Raw genomic sequence first — 8,820 nt, 5'->3', positions numbered from 1 at the left:
CAAATAGTACTATGGCAACTGGAATACATCAAGAGAAAAGTGTGCCTTTGGGTACTGGCAAAGCATAAAGAACCTAGATAAAATCTTTAAGTAAATAAAAGAGGAGCAAGGACCTACAGCAAATTAATAGATAAAAGTAGTGTAAGTGGAAGAGATTTACCTGAATCTTCTTTTAAATGTGGCCACAGAGACTTTTTAACACACTGTAAATACTTGTAGGATATAAATAACCATTATAGTGAAAGAAAAGTTGGCATAGCTAGTCCAGTTTCAAGGGAAGTTAATGACAGTGGACAAGAAACAACTGGAATTGATAGGTCTAAATGGGTGAGGCTAAAGGTATGAGGTTACATGGAAAAGAAAGAAAAGTGCCAGATATTTGACCTGTAAACACTTTTTCTAGAAATATTCTTAGATTTTAAAACATATAAATGCCTGCTAATTGTAACAAATGAAACAATAAAAGTGGAATAAAAACAAGGTAAAAATATCTCCAGCTGACCTCCAGCCTCCTTTACTCCCATACTCTGAGAATAATAGGTTAACAACGTCTTTTATAAATCATATACAGATAAATGGGTCTGTGAAATAATGTCTTTATAGAACCAAAATAGGACCATAGCTTTTTGCAACTTTCTTTTTTCATTTTGTGAAAATGGATTATGAACAGACCTTCAAGATGAGTAGACAAAGATTTGTAACAGAGTGAAATGCTCAGTCTCTCTGACTCCATCTTGTTCAAGCCTGTGTTGTTTCCATGACCTTTAGACTAATAGCTTCTGCTTAGTATTGCATAGATATATGCTATTAATTAGAGGAGTCCTGCTTGCTGCTTGAGGAGAAAAAGGAAGTATGTATTGCTTACCAAAGATTTGCAGGAACCTTGTGACTGGACTCACATGAACTAGCACAGTCTTCCTCAAACTCTTGCTGGTGCCCAGATGTCTGTGGTGGTCAATCACCTTTGTACCTCTTATGTTCCCTCCCCTTGATGTAAAAAAAAAAAAAAAAAAAAAAAGAAGACTGACTGTACTTTTTAAAGATAGATTTGAGGATTAAGTCTCTCATTTTCTCAGTTGATGACTTCTTGATCAATAAAACTTTCCTTACTCCAAACTCTGATTTTTTGTTTTGGCCTTTTGAAGCATCAGGTACATAAACTTTGGACTGTTAAGAGATTTATTTTATCAATGATGGATACTCAGATTGTTCCCAATGTTGTTATTATAAACTGGTACAAACAAAGAAAAAAATGCACATATATTATTATTTACAGTGCCATCATTTCACTAGAACCAAGCAAAGGGCATCTAAAATTTTAATTTTAATAGATACTGCCAGACTATTTTCAAAAACATTTTGTTAACACTCTCCCATTAGCAATGTGGGTTAAAAAGTCTCTATTTTCTCACATTATTAGACCTGAATGTGATGGGTATTTTATAAAATGTTGCAAATATGATTAATAAAATATGTTATTGTTGTTTTAACTTTCATTTTGCTGAGTTTTTCTTTAAAGTGTGGTTAACACTTTTAAAATATTTTTTTCAACCTTTGCATTGTTTCTTCTGTGAATGAACTGTCCATCTTTTTTTGCTAACTTTTATTGACTCTTTCCTTTTTGATTACTTTTCCTCAATTTATAGGATGCCTTTGTATATTCCGGAACCCAGGTTTTGTTTTGTAGTTTATTTCATATGGGTAATTTACTTGTATTATTAATGTTTTACTAGGTATTTATAGTTGTGTTATAATAAGGATGTACATTTAAGAGTACATTTAAGAGAAGTACAAGAAAATGTAAATGCACACTTCGCTTTAATGAATTAACATTAAAGTAACAACTTCTAGGTCAAAAAATAAATTATCATCAGCACTCAAAATGTCTCCTTCTATGACATCTCCAAATTGCAACCCCTCCTTTCTCCCAAAAAGGAACATTTTTCTTAATTTTGAACACTATATATATATATATTTTGTATGTGTGTGTATTTTTTCTTTTTATTGAGAATTATATAAAGGGAATAATACAATATATATTCTTTTGCATCTGACTCTTTGGGGCAACATTATGTACAATCATGCACCCCATAACAACCTTTCAGTCAACAATAGGCCAACATATACAATGGGAGTCCCAAAAGATTATAATGTAGATGAAAAATTTTTATCACCTAGTGATGCCATAACCGTCATAACATAGTACAATGCATTATTCTTGTATTTGTGGAGATGCTGGTATAAATAAACCTACTGCACTGACAGTAGTATAAACGTATAGCACATACAATTATGTATAGTACATAATACTTGATAATGATAATAAAAAACTGTTATTGGTTTCTGTATGTATTTACTATACTACACTTTTTATTGTTCTTTTAGAATGAACTCTTTCTACTTACATAAAAAAATGTTTGCTGTAAAACACTATACTGTGTTATGTTGGTAGTAGCCTCATACATCTTGCATTTACCATGTTACTTGATTGTATCATTTTCTCTTGTGCTTGGTTTAATCTTGTGTCCTTTTATAATAACAAGCTGTATAAACTTTTATCCTAGGAACAATAGGCTATAGAATACAGATCAGGTGTGTAATAGGTTATATCATCTAAGTTTGTATAAGATACTCTATGATTATACAGTAATGAAATCACCTGACAATACATTTCTCAGAACACATTTCCACTGTTAAGCAGCATATAACTATATTTCAGGTTTATATTACACATATATAGTTATTTTTCACTTCTATTTATCCATTCTATTATTAATGGACATAAGTTTGTTTTCAGTTTGGAAATGTTACATATTCCATTATTGTGGTTTTGATTTCTATTTACCTAATGCGAGTGGGGTTGAGCATTGTTTTGTGTGTGCTTGTTAGTATTGGCCACTCATTTGTCTTTGGAGAAATGTCTGTCAAAGTATTTTGCTCATTTTTGAATCAAGTTGTTTGGCTTCTTTGTCGTTGTTGAGTTTTAGGAGTTCCATATACACTCTGAATATTAATCCCTTATTTGATAAATAATTTCAAATGTTGTCTTCCATTCCACAGGTTGCCTTTTCACTCTGTTGCTAGTGTTCTTTGATGTACCAAAGTTTGTCACTTTTATGAAGTTCAATTGGTATATTTTTGCTTTTGTTGTCTTGCCTTTGGTGTCATATTAAAAAAAATCATTGACAGTCTACAGCCATGCTACCCTGAACAAGCCCGATCCCATCTGATCTTAGAAGCTAAGCAGGGTTGGGACTGGTAGTACTTTGATGGGAGACCACCTAGGAAGACCAGGCGCTGTAGGTATAAAAAATAAAAAAAAATAAGGGATTGTAAGGTGACAAGGTCCTTGCAATCTGTGAGGTCAACCAAGGGTTGCCTCGCCTTAAAAAAAAAAAGTCATTGACAAATCCAATGTCATGAAGATTTTGCTCTATGTTATCTTCTAAGACTTTTACTTTTTTGGTTCTTACTTAGGCATGTGATCTATTTTTAATTAATTTTTGCATATGGTGTCAGGTAAGGGTCCAATTTTACTTTTGCATGTGAATATGCATTTGTTGAAAAGACTACTTTTCCCATTGAATGATCTTGAAAACCTCGTTGAAAATTATTTTGCTATATAAGTAAGGATTTATTATTAGGTTCTCTATTTTATTCCAGTGGTCCGTAGATTTGTCTTTATACCAGTACCACACTGTTGTTTTGATTACTGTATCTTTGTAGTAAGTTTTGAAACACAAAAGTGCGAATCCTCCAATTGTTCTTTTTTAAGATTGTTTTAGCTATTTGGTGTTTCTTAAAGTTCCATATGAATTTTTTAAATTTTATTTATTTATTTATTTATTTATTTATTGCCAAAAATATCATTGGAATTTTGATTGGGATTGCATTGAATTTGTAGGTCAATTTGATAAGTATTGACATTTTGCAGGACATTTGGTTCATGGAAACATCTGGTCCATACCAAAAGGTCCTTGAAATTTGGTCCTGTCCAGAATGTACATGAGCTTATTTGGTCCATATCAAATGATTCATGATATTTGGTCCTGTCACAAATGTTTATGATTAGAAAATGTCTTTCTTTTCAAATAGAACTTAACATTTATTTATGCTTTGGGTTTACAGGATTAATACATAAAAATTCTATAATTTTTTATTGGTCCAATAATTGTGCTGTGACTGTATTGTCAATAATAACTTATCTTGCCTTGGTAGTCTAGCTGGTAATACCACACAAACTTAGGTAGATGGGTCAGGGTTTGAATCTTGCAGAAGAGAGGGATTTATATTAACTAGAAACCGATTGTTTTTATGAACATTTTGAACAGAACCAAATTTTAAGGACTTTTCAATGTGGACAAAATGTCTCCATGAATGTTTTGAACAGGACATTTTGGCATGTCCCAGATGTCTCCATGGACATTTGAAACCAAACCAAATGTCTTCTTACTGTATTGACATCTTAACAACATTAAATCTCCTTATCTACGAACATGGGTTTTCTTTCCATTTATTTATGCCTTTAATTTCTTTCATCAATGTTGTACAGCATTCATTGTACAAGTTTTTTACCTCCCTGGTAAGGTTTACGCCTAAACACTTTTTTTGTTGTTACTATAGTAAATAAAATTGTTTTCTTAATTTCCTTTCCAGATTATTTATTGTTAGCATATAGAAATGCAACTAATTTTTGTATGTTGACTTTATATTCTACTACTTTGCTAACTTTGTTTTCTTAGCTCAGACAGTTTTTTGTTTTGTTTTGGTTTGGGTATTTTTGGAGTCTTTAGGATTTCTAAGTATAAGATCATATCCTGTGAAGAGAGATATTTTACTTCTTTATTTCCAATTTAGATGCTTTTTATTTCTTTTTCTTGCCTATTTTCTCTGGTTAGGACAGTCAATACTATGTTGAATAGAAGTGGGAAAAGCAAGAATCCTTGCCTTGTTCCTGACCTTAGAGGAAAAGCTCTCAGTATTTCACTATGATAGTCACTGTGGATTTCCATATATAGCTTTTATTATGTAGGGGTAGTTTCCTTTTGTTTCTATTTTGTCTTTATCATGAAATGTTGTTGAATTTTGTCCATTGGGTAGATCGCGTATTGTTTTGTTAATGTAATGTGTTACTTTAATTTTTATATATCAAAACATCTTTGCATTTATTGAATAAATTCTACTTGGTTATCATGTATAATCCTTTAAATATGCTGTTGAATTTAGTTTACTAGTGTTTTGTTGAAGATTTTTGCCATTTTTCTAGGTTACTTTAGTGTTCTCATGGAAAATGTACCCAATCCCCTGGCTTCTCAGTTTCTTAATCTAGTTCTAAAGACTTACTCCTTCAATATATCTAAGCTACTGACACTCTCAATCACACATATCCACTTAGTTGCGAATCTTATCCTTTTCTACTCTTCCCTGTATGTGAATGGACATGTTGAGTTTGGGGTGCTAGTGAAGAATTAAAATGGATATCCAATATATGCAGTTAAATCTGATTCTAAAATTCAGAAAAGTCATTTGAAATGAAGGTAAAAATTTTCAGGGGCATGATCTTAGATAAGATAGCACGGAGATAGACTGTAGAGTGAGAATAGGAGCAAGCCTAGGATTGGCATGACTAGCTTCAACATGTAAAGGCCAGATAGCTTCAACATTTAAAGTCTGTGAGCCAAACAGGAAAAAGAGACAGGGAAGAAAGTGGGCGCAGTGGTAAAAGGAGATTCTATTATAATGGAAATCAACAGAATAGAGTGCTCTGAATAGGGGCAATTTAATGATGCTAAGCAGTCAAGATTGGAGAATGTCTGATAGTTTCTTAATAATTTACCTCTTGACTAAGCTTGTAGTTCTCTTCTGACCACTTGTCCAAACTCACTCCAACACAGTCTTATACCTACAGCCCACACTTGAGCCCTAGAAAACTACATACATTAGTTCCATGTGAAACAATCTGTATTATTTACAGAATATAACAACCTGTATATTCTCTCTGACCACTATAGCTTTGAAATGCTACTCCTTAGGCCTTGATTATTCCTCCTTACCCAAAGTCCAAATCAATTTTGAAACTGTTTCTTACTAAATCATGTGTCTCAATTTAGATCTTGCTTCCTTCTGAGGTATTTCCTTATAGTATTCCTTATAGCAATAATTAGATTAGGAAAAAAATAAACTAACTAACACCGCTCTTGGCACACGGTTTCAGTTTATTAAATAATAAATACTATTTTGTTGCTATGGTTGTTTTTGTTTTTATATAACATTCAGGGAAATGGAAGGATATGTGTTTTGTTTCCTCCTAGAATTTTTTACTGAGCTGTGATTTTAGAGTTGAATTTTATAACAATCATGGCCCTCACAAAAAATGATTACATACGTTATATTAATCAAATCCTTACTAGTTTTAAGCCGCATTTAAGCCCCATCACAATGACTAATAAACCCCATAGTAATGCACGTGTCTCAATACTCAGAAGGATAGAAAGTGTTCCTTTTCTTTGAAATCACACAGACATGGGAAGGAGTGGGTTAGACAGAGAGTAGGGGCTTGATTACAGAGTGAGTATCTTCACTTAGGAATCTATGTTTTTCTTGACTTGAGGAGACAAATTCAAAGCAAAACCCTGTTTTATTGACTTTGACAAGAAGTTTTCTTCTGAGGCAATCAGCCTTATTTTCTCAAAAAAGGCAAAGCCCTGAAGCAAACAAACGAAAACAACAACAAAAAAAGACAAAATTTTAGTAATATTATCATAAACAAGATAAATTGGCAAAAATGCTTAAATCATTCTCCTGTATATCTGACACCTTTAAATTACCACTTCTCTTAAAATCTGGGATCAGAGTTTACATGGTGAAGAGCAGATATATCCAATTGAATCTGAGTAAACAATAGCTTAGACAATCACGGTTCTAGGTTAAAGCTGTTTCTATAATTATCATAACTTGATTATCAATTTCAAAATATTGAATTGATTTGGTCATAAATATATATTATACGTCACTTTTGAAAGGAGGAGAATTCAATAATTTAATTCATCAAATTTATACTGCATGTTTACTATGTAGCACATATATGCTATATACATATAGTAAATGCACTGTATATTTCCATAGCTGGAGATATAGTAGTGAACAAAATAGGCAAACATATCAGTCTTTCTGCAGTTCTAGTCTAATATGGGTAGAGAAATTAATAAATAAATGCACAAACAAATCATATAATGTGTCAGAGTCTTGAGTAGCATTAAAAAAAAGTAACTAAATAGAAGAAGAGGGAGGGCAGGAAGTATGAGGAGCAGGGGACAGCCATTTTTTGAGAAAGAATTTGAGGCAGACTTCTGATAAGGTAAATGATACTTGAAGGTAAAAAGAATGTTGTTAGCAGATATCTGGAAGAAGAGCATTTCCAAGGGCAGAGAAGAACAAATGCAAAGACCTAAATGTAAAGTTGTGCTTAGTATGTTTTGGGAGTGGGAGGGAAACTAGTGTAGCTGGAGCAGGTTAAGTATCATAGGAGATTTGGTCAGAAAAGTAGAATGAAGCCAGATTTTGTAGGGCCTGTAAGCAACTTGCATTTACTATAATGAAATTATGTGTTATATGAGGGCTTTGGGGAAAAAAAAAAAACCCCGACATGATATGCATTAATTAAAATGTTGATAACTCCTGGAACAAACTGACCAAATAATATAAAATTTTCAAATCCAATGGACTAACATAATCATCCAAAGTAAGTGTTTCTTTTTGGATGGTTTTCCTCTATTTGATAATTCAGGGACCCAATCTATATTTTGTGGTGTCACCATCTTCTGGGTTCTGATTGCCATATTCATCTAGCCAATGAAATGAGGAAGAGGGTCTAGCGATTTCCTAGAACTTAATGGGAGAGAGATTCTGTTGGAGAACAGTTAGCTACCTCAGACACATGATACGAATTACACTTTGACTCTCTCTGGCTCTTGTGCAGAGAACAAAGCATAAGGGTAGAAAGGATATAAGCAGAGAAAATAGAATTAGAAAAGAGAACTTAATATTTTAATAAGCCAACTAAGATATAATGATGGTTTGAATCAAAATGGTATCTATCCATGGAGACAGTGAGCAGTCATGGGATTGTCTATGTTTTGAAGAGACAGATCAGATGTGGGATGAGATAGAAAAGGAGAAGTCAGAAATTACTCTAAGGTTCTTAGTTTGAGCTACTGGAAAAATGAAGTTTCCATTTATAGATATGTGGAAAGTTGTGGCAAAAGCGGTTTTTATGTTATTTAATTTAATTTGATTCTCGTGAAGTAGAGATTGTTAGTTAAATTTTGGACATAATGAATTTAAAATGTCTGTTAGGCATTCAAATGGAGTGTTAAGTGAGCTATAGGGTATATGAGTCTGGATTTTGAGAAAGAGGTTCAGGCTAGAGCTAAAATGTAAAAGCATGGATGGTTTTAAAATCATGATAAAATATCCTAGTGAGTGAATTTAGAAAAAGTAACGAAAAGATCTGAGGAAAAAATCTGAGTTTTAGGATGCTCCAATATTTAGAGGTTGCAATCAGGAAGAACCAATAAAGCAAACTAAAAAAGAATAGCCAGATATTTAAGTAAAATAAAACATGGAGTGTTAAAAAATTATCTCAAAGAGGAGGGAGTAATTAGTCATGTGAAAAGCTGCTAATAGGTTATAAAAATTGAACACTAATAATGGACTGTTTGGCTTCATAATGCCAAAAAAAAAAAGAAATTCACTGGCCAAAATATCAAGAAAACATTTGATGGTGTCCTGATGATGATAGTGGTGGTGAGTTAATGGGTT

The 8,820-nt window shown here is 32.5% G+C and overlaps 1 pseudogene; it reads left to right on the top strand.

Annotated features, from left to right (window-relative positions):
- Positions 1–3,188: 3,188 nt before the first annotated feature.
- On the top strand, positions 3,189–3,306 carry LOC120607516 (uncharacterized; annotated as a pseudogene).
- The last annotated feature ends 5,514 nt before the right edge of the window (positions 3,307–8,820 follow it).

The sequence above is a fragment of the Pteropus medius genome, unplaced genomic scaffold (assembly GCF_902729225.1).
Source record: "Pteropus medius unplaced genomic scaffold, Ma_sr-lr_union100, whole genome shotgun sequence".
NCBI classification, from domain to species: domain Eukaryota; kingdom Metazoa; phylum Chordata; class Mammalia; order Chiroptera; family Pteropodidae; genus Pteropus; species Pteropus medius.
The sequence above is the reverse complement of the archived record's forward strand: the minus strand, read 5'-3'. Positions and strand labels throughout refer to the sequence as shown.